This window comes from Ursus arctos, unplaced genomic scaffold, assembly GCF_023065955.2.
Source record: "Ursus arctos isolate Adak ecotype North America unplaced genomic scaffold, UrsArc2.0 scaffold_13, whole genome shotgun sequence".
In the NCBI taxonomy this organism is placed as follows: Eukaryota; Metazoa; Chordata; class Mammalia; order Carnivora; family Ursidae; genus Ursus; species Ursus arctos.
In genome coordinates this window covers 48211650-48228026 of record NW_026622797.1, presented here as the reverse complement: position 1 = coordinate 48228026, position 16377 = coordinate 48211650, and the positions used below count along the sequence as shown (strand labels likewise).

Below are 16377 nucleotides of genomic sequence, written 5' to 3'. Positions count from 1 at the left end.
AAAACATACTGCCAAACCTATCAAAAACAATGCAAACCATAAGTCACTGGAGCACCATCTTTAAAGTATTAAAAGAAAAAACTGAATTTTTTTAGTGGTTGATTTAGAGTTTGCTGTATACATTTAATCTATATCCACTGTCAACATTATACTGCACTTCATGGGTAATACCTAAAACAGTATTCCAAATTCTTCTCTCCTACCCCTTGTGACATTGCTATCAAATTTCACTTATCCATAAGCTATAATCACCCAATACATTTTGAAATTATCTATTATATTGATTAAAGATAAAAAACAAAAGGTTTTATTTTACCTTCATTTATTCCTTCACTAACTTTCCTTTTCTCCGAAGAACTTATTTTATCATTTCTTGCAAGGCAAGTAACAGTTCTTATTGGCAACAGGTTCCTTCAATTTTTGTCTGAGGAGGTTTTTATTTTTCCTTCACTTCTGAAAGATAATTTCAATGTATACAGAATTCTAGGTTGGTGATTTTTTCTCTCAACACTAAACATTTCACTCAACTCTCTTCTTGTTTGTATGGTTTGTGAAGGGAAGTCCAACGTAATTCCTAGCCTTCTTCCTGTATAAGTAAGGTGTTCTCCCCCCTCCAGCTCCCTTCAAGATTTTTTCTCTTTGGTTTCCTGCAGTTTGAATATGATAGGTCCAGGTGTAGATTTGGTATTTGTCATATTTGGTGTCCCCTAAGCTTCCTGGATTGGTGGTTTGGAGTCTGTCATTAATTTTGGAAAATTCTTAGCCATTACTCCAAATATTTCTTTTGCTCCTTCCTCTCTTTTCCTGATGAGCCCATCAAAGGCATTCTTTACTTGTTACAGTGCTTTTGATTATTTTCTTTTGATTCTTAGAATTTCAATCTCTCTGCTTACATTACCCATCTGTTCTTACATATTGTCCACTTTTTCCATTAGAGCCCTTAGCATATTGATCATAGTAAATTCCCAGTCTGACAATTCCTAAATCTCTGACATATCTGACTAGAAGTTAGGCTGTATTTACTGTAGCTATGGGTATCAAAAGCTAAAATTTCCTCTAATGTCCTTGTCTTTGGGTTTGCCTGGAAATTCCTTTAATAAAGCGCAAACCTCACAGTTCTTTCATCTGTAATCCTCTATTATTATATAGGAGTCGTGTTGATGTAGTGGTAAAATGTGGGGGAGGGGAAGTATTCCATAATCCAATGATGAGGTCTGAGTCTTAGTGGATTTGTATCCCTGGCTATGGGTTTTGAAAGTGCCTCTTGGCCTCCCCCCCCCCCCCCCCGTCCTCCCCCATAGATGAGACAGCAAGGCTAGAGAGGAAGTTGGTTTCCCCAAGTTGGTTATGCTCTGGTAGTTTCCCTTTTAGGCAGGGAGAGAAAAGAATGCTATGAGCATACTTCAAAATGGTTACTATTCCCCTCCTGCTGGAAGCACGAGGAAATCCCCCTGCCTCCCAATTTTAACTGTGAGAAGTGATGGAACCTGTGGAAGAAAAACTCACAAGAGCGTGGGAGCCCTCCTAAAACTGGACCCCCAAGAGTTTTTAACTATCAAGCTAATCCACACTCAGCTTCCAGCAGGTCATCAGTTACACTTAAGTTTTCCTACCAGATCCTGGCTTCGTTAGCTCATGCTCCCAGCAAGCTATGATTCTTTGTATTCACCTGTCCCTCCAGTTTTGGGGGCACCAGTTTACTCTGTGATCTCAGTTCTTGAAGGATCTAAGAACTGTTGCTTTTTAGTTTGTTCAACTTTGTTCCTACTATAAGGACCTCAAGAGTGGCAACTTCTAATTTCTTTCATGTCTGAGTGGAAACCAGAATTCAATGTCTTTTTTGATGTATTCCCATCATTCCTCGAACACTTTATTTTCTGGAACAAGATGTTCCAGGTTCATCTTGCACTTTTCTCAAGGGAGTCTTGGTTACTTTTAGTGGAGAATATCATTTAGAAATCAAGATCTGGACGCAAAGTATGTTCATTGCTACGGGGGTATCGTTACTTCTAGAACCTCTAAGTACATACTAGGAAATTTATATATTTATACACATACACACACCCTATATTTATCTCTCATCCTTCTCTGTATATAATAAAAACTATACTCATACCTCCAATTCCAACCCAACACCCTAGAGATATTCTAATTGTCTCTATGTTCATGTTTCTCTATTGTCCAATAGTGAGAAATCTGGCTCCCATTTTCCTTAATGTATTTACTCATTTGCACAATCCTAAAAAACATAAAAAGTACTCTCAGAACTCCTACCCACTTTTGAGAAAAGCACATATACTAAAATTCAATACTTGTCTGGTGCTTGCTTTAGCAGCACATATACTAAAATGGGAATGATACAGAGATGATTAGCATGGTTCTTGCACAAGGATGACATGCAGTAATTGTTTACTGTTCTCTTCCAGGGAGGGAGGTGTTAGGGGGAGTGGGGTGGGTACAGAGGAGGAGTTGTAAAATTTCCAGATAATAAAATGCACAAATACTAACTATACTTTATTAATTTTGACAAATGTATCTTTATTAAGTTATGGAACATTTCCCATTTTCATCACCTCCAAAATTCCCTTGTGCTGCTTTTCAGTCAATCCCCACCTCTTCTGAGGCAATCACTGTTCTGATTTTTCACAATAGTTTTGTCTAGCACTTCATAAAAATGGCATATTCTTTTCTGCCTGAATTCTTTTGCCCAGCACTGTGATTTTAATGTTCATCCAAGACGTCACATATATCAGTAGTTCATTCCTTTTTGTTGTTCCATAGTAACTCCTTGTATGGATATATCAGTTTACCCGTTTTATACATGAGATGAGAGATTCAGAGTGCCTAAAGTCATAGAGTTAACTGGATGAGAAGAATTCCAAGGACCTCAGAACCAGAAGTATTATAAACTCTTGATTCTTAGGTTTGGTATTCTTTTCATACTACCAAAGCACCACTCAAACAAATTTTAAAAGTAACAACTGGGGCCCCTGGATGGCTCAGTTGGTTAAGCATCTGACTCAATTTCAGCTCAGGTCATGATCTCAGGGTCATGAGATCGAGTGGCGAGCTGTGCTCCATGCTCAGTGGGGAGTCTGCTTGAGATTCTCTCCCTCACCCTTTTCCTCTGCCCCTTCCACCCACTCGTAAGCACTCTCTCTCTAAAATAAATCTTTAAAAAATAAAATATAAATATAAAAACTCCAGGGATATATTTTTATCATATAAATTTAGTGATGTATAAGGAACTACCTATATATGATCACATCACAGATGTAATAATATTTTTCAAAATCACCACTGTGATACTTTCCAAAGAGTTCTTAGTAGGAAATGAAAAATATCCAAAATTAAAAGGTTATTGAATAAAATGCAAACATTTTAAAATCCTTAAGACTATGTGTACTGTTAACAACATTGACGTTTCTTCCATAGTCCATAAATCCATTCTCCTTCCTAATCCTTACTTCTGCCAGTGCTGATTTCAAATTTACCTGGCATTTCTTAAATATCTCTTAAACATTTATCTTATAATCAGTCTTCAATGAAAGTAATTTATACATTCATTAATTTCCTCAGTTTATTAAACTTATAAACTACCAAGAGGAGTACTCTCCTAATTCTAGCATTTCTAGGCAATTTTTAGCCTTTCCAGTCTCTCCTCAAGTCTGTCAAATCATCCAATTCTAATTCCCTATTTAGAAAATATATCAATCTCTCTTTAAAACATAACATAAAAGACAGTTTTTCTTCAACCCATAATCTTTCAGCTCTTTCTCAAACCACAATTAACTTAGTAATTCTAAGGATGATAATTTTTCTGTACTATGTCATGCTACTACTTACCCCTCATGATGAAAGTTTATGGTAGCACCATTCAAGGTGACCCTAAGTCACTGCCATAGACTGAAGGGCCAAAAGTAGAACAACAGAATTGATATTGCCATTAGGCTGGGTTGTCCCACCACCTCCCCTACTTCCTCAAACATACAGACTCTGTGTCTTGGCCCAATCTAGATGAATGTCCTGAAGATGAAGTAATGGAGGAAGTAACAGAGAATTTGAGATCTCTTCCTCAAAAGTATGAACAAATCTATGGATCTGTTATATATTGATGATGTAAACCCCACTGTAAGGTTTCCCTCTAATATGTTTCTAGAGTTCTCATGTATTCCAAAACAACATCCATCTCATAAGAACATGGTGAAATATAAAGCGTACCCTGAAGTACTAAGCACCTGTAGATGCTATATTAATTTGAAATACTCCTACAAGTTAGGGGTTACTATCCTAATTTTCCTAATGCGAGAACAGACTAACTTTACTTACTCAATTTACCATATATATGATGACTCGAGAACTTAGTCTACAACACAAATAAGGTAGATGAGACCAACTGACTTATCCTATCCCACTTACAAGTCACAACACTTAGCTCATAATTTATGTGAAATAAAATGCTAATTATTATTGGGAGTGAAAGAAAACGAAAGGTTTAAGATGTGATCAGAGCACTGAATACAATTCTGTAACAAAACTTCCCAATTCCCAGTCACCACATCAAGGACAAATGATGGTTTGATTATTAACAGCTATGGCAAAGACAGCTGTTTAGCATTTGGCTTCACCTTTTGGTTTTAGGTTCTGAAAATTCCTGTGAACTACTGCTTTGATCCAAACAAAATAAAAATTTTTTGATATAGCCAAGACAACATGCCCAAAGAGCTCGACCACAAGTCTAATGAAATCAGACTTATCTGAAAGAAAAAGAAATGCCAGGGCTGTAATGTCACCTGCTCATTTTTCTTTTGTGCCATTAAAAAAATTGTACAAAGTAGGTTAATGTTTACAGTTATACTTTCCTGAACTCCTTAATATTTTCATTCTACTTTTTCCCTAAAAATATGATGGCCAAAACAAAGGAGATTTGTGGAAGGCAATGATTAATCCAGAGAACTAATGCAGGTAGTCCGGCAACTGATCATCTCATCATCTTCAAGAATTAACTGAAGATAATAAGATGGCAATGGGAAAAGAACATAAGAAGCTCTTGGAACATGGCAAACTGCCTTGGAAGGGGACGAAAAATAGAAACTTTTGGTCGCAGTTAAAGTATCAATGAGAATATACTTCTATCTGAAGAAAAAAAAAGTGTTAAGAATGCAAGTAAAATAAAGACAATTAAAAGTAGTAAATAAACTTAGAAATTGGATTATTAAAGTTACCCTTACAAAGCTTACAAAGAAAGTATCTTTTAAAAATATTTTCTGGCCTAGTTGTTCTAAAGAAATAAGGAGAATAAGCCAACAACCAACCACACATTTTTACTGAACACCTAGTATATAAATGGTTTTTATTTTTTAAAAAGATTTATTTTTTGAGAGAGAGAGCATGAGTGGTAGGGAAGGACAGAAGGAGAGAGAGAAGCAGACTCCCCGCTGAGCAGGGAGCCCAACTCAGGGGTTTGATCCCAGGACCCTGGAGTCATGACCTGAGACCAAGCTTAATCACTTAACTGACTGAGCCACCCAAGCACCCTGGTAATGTGATTTTAAAATGAATTAAATATAGTCTCTTGCCCCATCTCTACCTGGGGATAGGGTTGGGGCACCAAGTTACATATAAGACGTAACAGAGATGGAAACAAAATGCGTAAGGAGTCTAGAGAAAAGAGAATTAGAATGGGGGTGTGGCAAAAAAGGTTTCATAGAAGTGATATCTCCACTGGCCTTTAAAGGATGGGCAGGTATTTAACAGGCATAGATAGAGAAAAGGTAGAGCAAGAAAAAATGGAATAATATAAGAAAGGTATGGGAGTTAGAAAAAGTGTAGGATATATTCAGGAAAATCCAAGTGTATAGGAATGGGGTGGGAAAACAGCATTCATGTTAAAGAGAGAAAAATGAGAAAAGAAAAGCCTAGAGAAGCAGACTGGAAAAGAGACTGAGGAGTCCCTAAACAGTACACAGTAAGTTCATTTTTAGCACAGGGATTTAAATTATTTTGAGACTCAGAGACACACATAATCTAGGTTCTTACTACCAGATAAGCCTGCATACAAGTTAATTTCACTTTAACAACTACGCTGTCTTGCAGTCATCAATCACCAACTCTCCTGTGAAATTTAGAATCAGAATAAATGCAGAAGCTGCTTAAATGCTAAATTTTAAAGTAGATCCAGCTGCTCAATGGTCAACATGATTATAAATAGGGTGACCATTTAATTTGTCATTTAAACTGGGATTTTTCAGAATAAAGGGGGGCACTATTAATAATTATGCTAGTATAAATTCAGAACATCCCAAGCAAACTGGGATGAATGGTTAACCTAGTTATAAAAAATTCCCAAATTAAAGGGACTCTACTTTTTCTTTCTTAGATTCTCTTCAGTGGGAATCTCCTACTGCAGAGCAGGAGGAGAACCCAGCACTTGATATTGAGATTAGTGGCTATGGCATTTTAAAGAGGCACATATTAAAAATGAATAACAGATCTATTTTTATAGTAGCAGAGACCTGAAGGGTGAATAACTTCACACAAATCTGTACAAGACTTCTTTATCTTAACTAATGACAACTATGAACACAAAAGAACTACATACCAATTACTAACCTCACAAGCACATTTAGACTTAGATGGTATTCCCTGAGTTTGTGTTTTTTACATTTGAAAACAAGTTAATTTTCAACTATACCAACCATCTAAAAGCATATTACTTTTAGTTTTCATATAGTACAAGACAGAAAAAAAATCTGTTTTTATTGCTAAAATTATAGAAAACACTTGATGGTTTGGCAAAAGATTGTTATGTGGGTGGTTGCAATTTGGCCTTTAACCTCTTGCCAAATACCATACTACATGTGTTCTGAATTACCAGTAAACCCAGATGCCCTCATGTGAGATATTTCAAATCCAACCAGAAATTAATTAAGAGACAAAACAATCCTATGGTCGTCATGAATGAAACCAAGAACTTAAAAAAAAAGGGGGGGTGGGGAGGTAAGAAACCAAGAACTTCTAATGTCTAATGTCAGGACCTTGGAAAAATAATTTAACTTCTTTCTAAATATTCATTCTGGTCAAAGACTAAGACCCAATAAAGAAGGTCTTGACACTGAAAAAAGAAATCAAACTTTTGATATTAAAAATACCATAGGTTGGCCAACTTTTTTCCTAAAAGGACAAATAGTAAATTTTTAGGTTTTGTGGGCCATAGAGTCTCTTGTTGATAATACAGAAATGAATGGAAGGGGCTGTGATCCAATAAAACTTTACTTAAAAAACAGGTGGTGGGGCTGGATTTGGTTCTCTGGGCTGTAAAAAAGTATAAACTCCTTTGTATCACTCATCTTGGGCAGTGTCTGGTACATAATATATGCGCTGAAAATGTTTGTATTTTCATATTTAATCATATTATTTAATCAAAAAACATAAGCAAAATGTCTGAGCTATCTTGTTACAAACACTACATTTACTGAATGTTGAGACTAACTTCCTAGTTAGAATGTGTAAGTTGGTACTTCTCACACAAAATATTTTTAAATTTTTTTCATTTAAAAAACTGTAATTGTAATATTAATCATGGTCATGTCACTACTGAACTCTGTTTACCCAAGATTAATACTAATTTTCTGGCTCCTTGAGGCCATTTACATAAATAGATAATCTGATTACATAGTATAAGGACTAGAGCTGAAAGGTCATGTTGAGTTAAAGCCAGAGTTAATACCATGGCAAGTGAGAGTCAAAGGCAGGTGGAAAGAACCCTGCAGAGAAGACTGGTGTCCAGAGAAGAGAATGGAAGAGAAGACAGACCTGTCTGTACCACGCAGTGAAGATCTGAGAGATTTCTCTGTATTATAATAATAAATCTCCTTTTTATTAGAGCTTCTCTGAAAGGGCTTCTGTTCTTTGCAGTTAAATGATTCCTGCCTAGAAAATGGATTATGAAACATTTTGGAGAGAAGTTAATATTTGAGCTGAATTTTGAAAAAATGAATAGACAGGGATTCCAGTCTATATGGAGCAATAGGGAACAGATTTATCCTCCTGCCTGAAACAAAAACAACAACAAAAAAAAACCAGAAAAAAGAAAAACTGAAAAAAAACATATGAAACAGACATTAGACAATGGCTGGTATAGGAGAGTAATCCCTGATAGAAGGGAAACAGTGAGTCCCTCTTCTAACAGCTCCCTGCTTAGAGAGAGCTTCCAGGGAGCAGAGGGAGAAGGAAGTCAGGTGGAGCTCAGCAATCTCCCGAGTTGAGGAAGTATGAGTCCAAGCTTGCTGGAACATACCTGGTAGAGTACCACAGAGGAGACAGCTGCAGAGAGAGAGCAGAGTAGACCTGCAGAGGGCCCCCTGAAGACTTTACTGAGTAATATCAGCACATGCTTGTGTGGAATCTACCCAAAGCGGGAGAAGAACTAAAAGGAGCAGAGGGAACAATTTCAGGGGTCAGACAGTGGTAGGAATAATTTGTTCCATCCAGAAAGGGAAAAAAAATCTCATACTTCATAGGACATCAGCAGAATAATCATAAGGTCATTGCCTCAGTAATGAAGCAAAATGAGCCCTGGATAAAGTTTGCTCTGGTTCCACCTGAACAAGCATAAAAATAGCATTGGAAGTGTCAAACAATTTCCAAATAAGTGTCCCAGAATAAAACTCAAGCATATTTCTAGAAATACAAAATATCCCAGATGCAAGGTTAAATTCATAATGTCTGGCATCTGATAAAAAAAATTATCAGGCATGAAAAGAAACAGAAAAACATGGCCCATAATGAGAAGAAAAAGCAGCAACAGAAACAAACCAAGAACTGATAAATATTGGAATCAGCAAAGATCAAGATAATTCTTATAATCTGTATGTTGAAGAAACGGAGGAACGTTTGGACATGTTAAGCAGAGATGTGGACAATATAAAAAGAAGGTGAATCAAAATTTTCACTTTACCAGAGATGAAAAATAAATGTTTGAGATGAAAAATACAATGGATGGAACTAGTAGCACAGTAGAAATGACAGAATTAAAGATTAAGAACTTTAGAATAGCAATAGATCAGAAAGAACGAATTCTCAACATTTGCTGCAACATGGACGGCACTGGAGGAGATAATGCTAAGTGAAATAAGTCAAGCAGAGAAAGACAACTATCATATGATTTCTCTCATCTATGGAACATAAGAACTAGGAAGATCGGTAGGGGAAGAAAGGGATAAAGAAAGGGGGCGTAATCAGAAGGGGGAATGAAACATGAGAGACTGTGGACTATGAGAAACAAACTGAGGGCCTCAGAGGGGAGGGGGGTGGGGGAATGGGATAGACTGGTGATGGGTAGTAAGGAGGGCACGTATTGCATGGTGCACTGGGTGTTATATGCAACTAATGAATCATCGAGCTTTACATCGGAAACCGGGGATGTACTATATGGTGACTAACATAATATAATAAAAAATCATAAAAAAAAAGAGAACTTTAGAATAGCAATAGAAATTACCCAAAATGAGGCACAAAATAAGCCTGAAAAAAAAAAAAAGATCAAAACATTAGTAACCCATGCAACAACTTGAAGCAGACTCATTACACGCGTCATTTGAGTCCTCAAGGTGGAGGACAAGTGCTATAAAAAATTACAAAAAAAAAAAAAAAAGAGGAAAGGACAGTATGGGCTTAAAGTAGTGCATAAGAACAAGCCATAACAGATTATGGAGAGGAGGAAAGAAATGAGAAAAGCTGTACATCTGGCTATAAATCTGACAATGGCTGACAAGTAACATAGCAGAAACTGTTACCTTTGAGAAAGGAGGGGGACCAGGAATAGGATGTGACTGTAAGAAAAGAGAGAACTGAGAATATTTTAAAAGAAGAAATCACAGGAATTCATGATTAACTGTATACTAGAAAAAAGAATGTTAAGAGGTTGAAATTTTGAAAAGGACCAGACTAAGTTTGAATCCCAGCTTCTCTATTTACTATTTGAACTTAGAGAGATTATTTAAGAACTCTGCCTTAGTTTCCTCATTAGTAAACTGGAGATGATAGTACCTATTAACAGGGCTGTTTTGAGAATTAAATGAGTTGAAACATGTAAAGTATTCTCGCATGTAATAAGTGCTTAATAAACACTGGCTACTGCAGTTCTCAAAACTTTTGGTCTCTGGACTACTTTTCACTTTTTTTTTAAAGATTTATTTATTTATTTATTTGACAGAGAGAGAGAGAGAGAGACAGCCAACGAGAGAGGGAACACAAGCAGGGGGAGTGGGAGAGGCAGAAGCAGGCTCCCAGGAGAGGAGCGTGATGTGGGGCTCAATCCCAGAACTCCAGGATCACGCCCTGAGCCAAAGGCAGATGCTTAACGACTGTGCCACCCAGGCGCCCCAGGACTACTTTTCACTCTTAAAAGTTATGGAGGACCCCAAAGAATTTTGCTTATCTGGGTAATGTCTATCAATATTTACCATATTAGAAATTAAAACCGAGAAATATATAAAGTATTAACATTTTCATTCATTAACAATATTAAACCCATTACATGTTAACATGAATAACGTTTGTTTTTCAAAAGAAAAAATCGGTGCGAAGATAGAAACTGTTTTACATTTTTCTAAGTCTTTCTAATGTCTGGCTTACTAAGAGAAAGCTGGATTCTCATATCTGCCTCTGCTCAATCTGTTGCTTATGCTGTTTTGGCTGGGAAAGACAACCAACCAATCTGTGTTATGTAGAAGCTAATACACCCAAGAAAGCTAAGATAGCATCTCCTGGGTAGAACAACTAAGTTTAAAAAGGGGGACAGCAGAGTATTTGTTCTGTAAAAAAATCTTTAAGAGTGCTGAAGAGGAGAATAAAGGATTAACTATAAACTATTCTAGTCAGCTCACAAGAGAAAGAGCCAGAGAAACTATTAAATTTATCCCACATGGTTATAAGGAGAACTGTAGAAAGGATGGAACCACAAAGAATTCCCATATAAGATAACAGAGATTCATAGTTCTACATGAACAGTAAAGAAATGCCTGAGCTGAGAGTTTGGAAAGTTCTAAGCCTAAGAAGCCAGATCTCCAAAGAACACAGAGAAAAAGAGAACAGGGCCAAGGAATGGAATCTGGGGCAGGTGGGGAGGCCAGTGGGGTGCAGGTGCTGGACAGAAGGAAAACGACTTAATCTTTTTTTTTTTTAATGGGCAAAAGATTAGACATTTCATCAGAGAAGATATGTGAATGGCAAATAAGCACATGAAAAGATGTTCAGTAACCGCAGTCCTTAGAAATGGAAATTAAAACAATGAGGTATCATTACACTCCCACTAGAAAGGATACAATTTTAAAAAGATTAAACCAGAACCAAATGTTGAGAATATGGAGAAATTGGACTTCCTATACATCGTTGGAGGTAATGCAAAATGGTATAGCTCTTTTGGAAAAGAGTTTGGTGGTTTCTTTTGAAGTAAACTAAATAAATATATGACCCAGCAATCCTACCCCTAAGTATCTATAAGAGAAATGAGAATGTATATTCACACAAAGACTTGTACATGACTGCTCACAGCAGCTTTATTCATAACAGTCCAAACCGGAAACAACCTAAATGCCCACATCCTAGTGAATGGTATATCCATATAATGGAATATGACTTAGCAATATAAAGGAACACACTACTCATACATGCAAGAATATGGATGAAGGCACAAATAACTACATAGTGTATGATTCCATTTACATGAAATTCTGGAAAAGGCAAAACTACAGTAATTACATTGTATATTGTATATTGTAATTATATAGTAATTATAGTGACAAAGCAGATAAGTGGTTGCTGGAGGTGGGGAGGGAGGTTTGATTGAAAGGGCCACAAGGAAACTTTTTATGGTAATAGAAGTGTTCTCTATTATCATGATTGTGGTGATGGTGGTTACAGGACACATTTGCCAAAATTCATCTATTTGTATACTTAAAATCGGTCAATTTTGTTGTATGTAAGTTATACCTCAATAAAACTGATTAAGAAAAAAGAACAGAAGAACGAACAAATCTTCATCTTACCTGTCACTCACCAGGATTTCTCAATGCCTGGGACAGAAAACGGCAGTAAGGAGGAAAGTAGAGATGTGGAAATCATTGACAAGAAAGAACAGGGGGTTGACAGGAATGATGCAGTCATAAGAAGAAATATGCCATTTTTATTAGATTCCAAAAATGAGAATAATTTGGTGTTTTTTTTTTAAAGATTTTATTTATTTGAAAGAGAGAGATCACGAGCAGGGGGGAAGGGTAGAGGGAGAAGGAGACTCCCTGCTGAGCAGGGAGCCCAACGTGCGACTCGATCCCAGGACCCTAGGATCATGACCTGAGGCGAAGGCCGACGCTTAACCGACTGAGCCACACAGGCGCCTCAAGAGAATAATTTGCTTCTAAAAGAGACCTTGACCAGTCCAAAACAGGTTTCATTGTAATAATATTTCTTTCATTATGTTCTAAGGACTATCTAAATCAGAAGCATCCCAGATCTTCTCTGCAAAGTCCCCAAATCTATATTTTAAATTGCTTCCAAAGAAATTACTTTGTGGAGTGCCTGGCTAGCTCAGTCAGTAGAGCATGTGACTCTTGATTGCAGGATTGTGAAGTCAAGCCCCATGATGGATGCAGATATTCTTAAAAATAAAAAATCTTTAGGGCCGTCTGGGTGGCACATTCGGTTAAGCGACCAACTCTTGGTTTCAGCTCAGGTCCTGATCTTAGGGTTGTGAGATTGAATGCTGCATTGGGCTCTGTGTTGGGCATGGAGTCTGCTTAAGATTCTCTCTCTCCTTCTCCCTCTGTTCCCCCGCTCTTAAAAAAACTACTTTGCAAACTGAATCAGAGAGAACCTCTGTACTAGAAAGAATGTATACATGTGCACGTACGCACACATACGCATACATACACACAGACGCGCAAACTAGGTTTGCAATAGCTCCAAGTGAATAGTATTAAATAGCATATATGATTTCCTTATGAAACACAGAATCATCATTACTTCATGAAGATGTAAGCAGCTCAAAGGAACTCATCTACAAAAACCACTTAGGATACTGCCAAAGTACTCACGTATTGCTTGCCAATCACCCTGGAATTGAGTAAGGAGACAATTTTAAGCAAAGAAAAAAAGATCCTTTGACCATATCAAGTTTGAAGTTCCATGATGCCATATTGCTTCTGTTTCACCACTATCTACTGGTTAGTAGTAGGTGAGAGCCACTTCAATTTTAATTACTATTTGTAACATCATGGTATTTTCTTTAAATATGGGATTTTTAAAAAGCAATATATTAGGTTTTCCTCTTTATAAATTCTGTTGACGTGTTACAGAATTTCCTGTGGGCTTTCTCTGTACATTCCACTTAATTTCAAACATCTTTAAAATCAAAAGAAAACACAATTAAACAATGAAACAAAACAATGTTAGCAACTGTAGAGAACAAAGCTGATGGGAATAGCCAAGGTCTTTACCTTCATGAGGTGGTCTGTGTGTGTGTGTGTGTGTGTGTGTGTGTTACAATATACATAAAACTTACCATCTTAACTTTTTGAGTGTACAAGTCAGTGGTATTAATAAACACATTCACACTATTGTGTAACCATTATCACCATCCATCTCTAGAACATTTTCATTATCCCAAACTGAAACTCTGCACCCATTTAACAATAAATCCCCATTTATGCTTCCTTACCCCTGGTAACCACTAATTTACTTTCTTTCTCTATGAATTTGACTATTCTACATACCTCATGTAAGTGGAATCATACAATATTTGTCCTCCCATCATAAGGTTTTTTTCTACCACTTTTTATTGCTTACCTAGGCACCACGCACTGAGGACACAAAGATCGGCAGCATACTAACCCGCCCTCATGAAACTTACACTCTAATAGGGAAGTCAGACAAGTCAATAACAACAACTTGCTTATCAGTGTGATTAACAGCTCTACCAGAGGTACAAAGTCCAACGGTGGCACAAAGGATTAATTAACTCTGAGGAAAGTCAAGAGCGTTTCACAACAGAAGAGATGCTCTCAGGACATTTTAAAATAGGAAGAATTCACTGAATGGACATAGTCATTTCATCCAGAAGAATGGCATACATTCATTCATCAAACATTTAATGAGGGGCAACACTATTCCCAGCACTCCACACCTAGGGTGGCCAGAGTCCCTGCTTTCCTTAGGCTAAAAGTAAATGCAGAGACATGAGATATGCATCTAAGGAAGAGCAAGCAGTTTAGACTAAAGAGCAAAGTGCCTGGGGAAGAAGAAGATGAGGTTGGGAAGGCATTCAGGTATCAGATCATGGAAAAGTCATCCAGAGTTTTATTCTATACTGTAGGCCGGTTTCAAAACTTTAGAATATATATAATCATTGGTGGCACTTGCCAGAAGTACACATTCCTAGACAACCCCAGAGGTTTTAATTTCATATGTCTGGGATGGACCTCAGGAATCTGTATTTTTAATGAGTATCCCAGGTGATTCTAAAACAGGCAGATCCACCGAATACTTTTGGGAAATACCTCTGTAGAATACGGGAAACTCATGGTGGCTTCAAAGACAAGAATTATATGAATAGATTATATATTTTGGTTTATTAATTTCCCCAATTATAAAGTAACCATGCTTTTATAAGATATAAAAGAGCACAAAAAAGAAAAACATTACTTAAATCTACTACCTTCACATTCTGCGTTTTATTATTTCTCTAATGTCTATATTATATACACTCTTAAACAGAAGGATCATACTGTACAGACTACTCTGAAGCATATTTTCTTCACTTAGCCATGCAAGTGAACACTTGCCCTTTATATTCTTTCTTAGTCAGATTTTTGATGACTATATGGCAGGCAGACCATATGCATCATATACGTGTAAATATCCTTCATTTTAAAATTTTTTTATTTTTTTAAAAGATTTTATTTGTCAGAAAGCGCACAAGCAGGGGGAGAGGCAGGCAGAGGGAGAAGCAGGCTCCCTGCTGAGCAAGGAGCCTGATGTGGGACTCGCTCCCAGAACCCTGGGATCAAGACCTGAGAGGAAGGCAGGTGCTTAACCGACGAAGTCACCCAGGCATCCCTATCCTTCACTTTTTTAACACTGAGGTTATTAGCAATTTTTCACATAGTTTCTCCTGTACCACTGTCAATATGTCAGCATTTGGATAACATCTGGGTTTTAGAAAGATCACTCTACTGACATTATAAAGGCTGAATTTGAAAAGAGGTGAATTCAGAGATAAGCTGAGAAACTATTATGATGGTCCAAGCAAAAATAATGAGACCTCAATTAAAGTAGTAACAATGGAAATGGACAGAAAATGGATTTGTAAGTCCACAATCTACATGTAAAGATTTGTCATCTGTTTAAGACCACGTATAAAGAATTCCTCTTTTTCAATAAATATTTATCAAAGCCCTACAATGTATCAAAGAATAATTACTGAGAAAAATGTATCAGGATAAAACAACACTATGCATCTGCACTTTTCTTTTATGTATGTGTATATGTATGTGAAGGATCAGGGTTTCAATTGCATTTAAGTAATTCAGAGCCTTCCTTTTTATCAGAGGAAAAAAATTCCCTGTTCTGATCCTACAATTGCAGAAGTAGAGCCAGAAAGTGTCACAGTTGTCAACAATGGCTTGACCCTCTGTTCTCAAGTTATAGGCTGGGACTGTGGTGGGAGTTTAACACACTAAACAAGAAACTGCCCATGATCAGGTTTACTTCAATTTTTAAAAGAATCTGCATATCCTGGGGCTTTTGCCAAAAAACCAAATGTTTCATGCATTTGGCTCCCTGTCCTTTTATGTGGCTAGTGTCCAATATCAACTTGGAGATGTCCCCATTTCAAAATCTGCCAGCTACTGAAACATGGGTCAAACAAAACATTTTTCCTTTCTATGAAAAAGTATAATGTATCATGACAAGGAATCTTATTAGGTAAAGCTGAGCTCACATAAAAAATGCTTATAATGAACCAGTTCCCCCAACAGCTTTTTTTTATACTAATATCCATTAAACTTCAGATTTCAAAAGTAAGGAGTTTTTTAATAATTAAATATTAGATTCTTGAATCGCACATATCCAAAGATTCTTTAGTAAATCTGACACACCTCAACTGATCTAAATAAAAAAAATTAGAAACATATCTTACTTTCCTTTTGAGATAACATTCTTTTTTATTCATACCATGCAATTTTCTCAAAACTAGAGAGATCTCATTTATCACCTTTGATAATTCAAAGTATACATACTCAAAAAACTTTCCCGTACTTTGAATTTTCAAGTTTTATTTATATTAGTTGGCTTATTAATTTTTAGTGATCTTGAAGCTTC

General features: G+C 36.6%; 1 protein-coding gene and 1 non-coding gene across 5 annotated transcripts in view; one reads left to right on the top strand and one right to left on the bottom strand.

Moving 5' to 3' along the window:
* REV3L (REV3 like, DNA directed polymerase zeta catalytic subunit) overlaps window positions 1-16377 on the bottom strand; it is a 170355-nt gene that overhangs the window by 132636 nt on the left and 21342 nt on the right. The window contains exon 1 of one of the 4 annotated variants that reach the window (XM_044388811.3): window positions 317-453. The exons of the other annotated variants lie outside the window; for them this stretch is intronic. The gene's annotated coding sequence lies outside the window, so the exon portion shown is untranslated. Of the gene's footprint in view, window positions 1-316; window positions 454-16377 lie in introns of those variants that run through there. 4 annotated transcript variants of the gene reach the window in all.
* LOC113264864 (U6 spliceosomal RNA) lies at window positions 2320-2422 on the top strand. Its single transcript, XR_003319853.1, has one exon. It is a non-coding gene; the product is annotated as a U6 spliceosomal RNA (small nuclear RNA).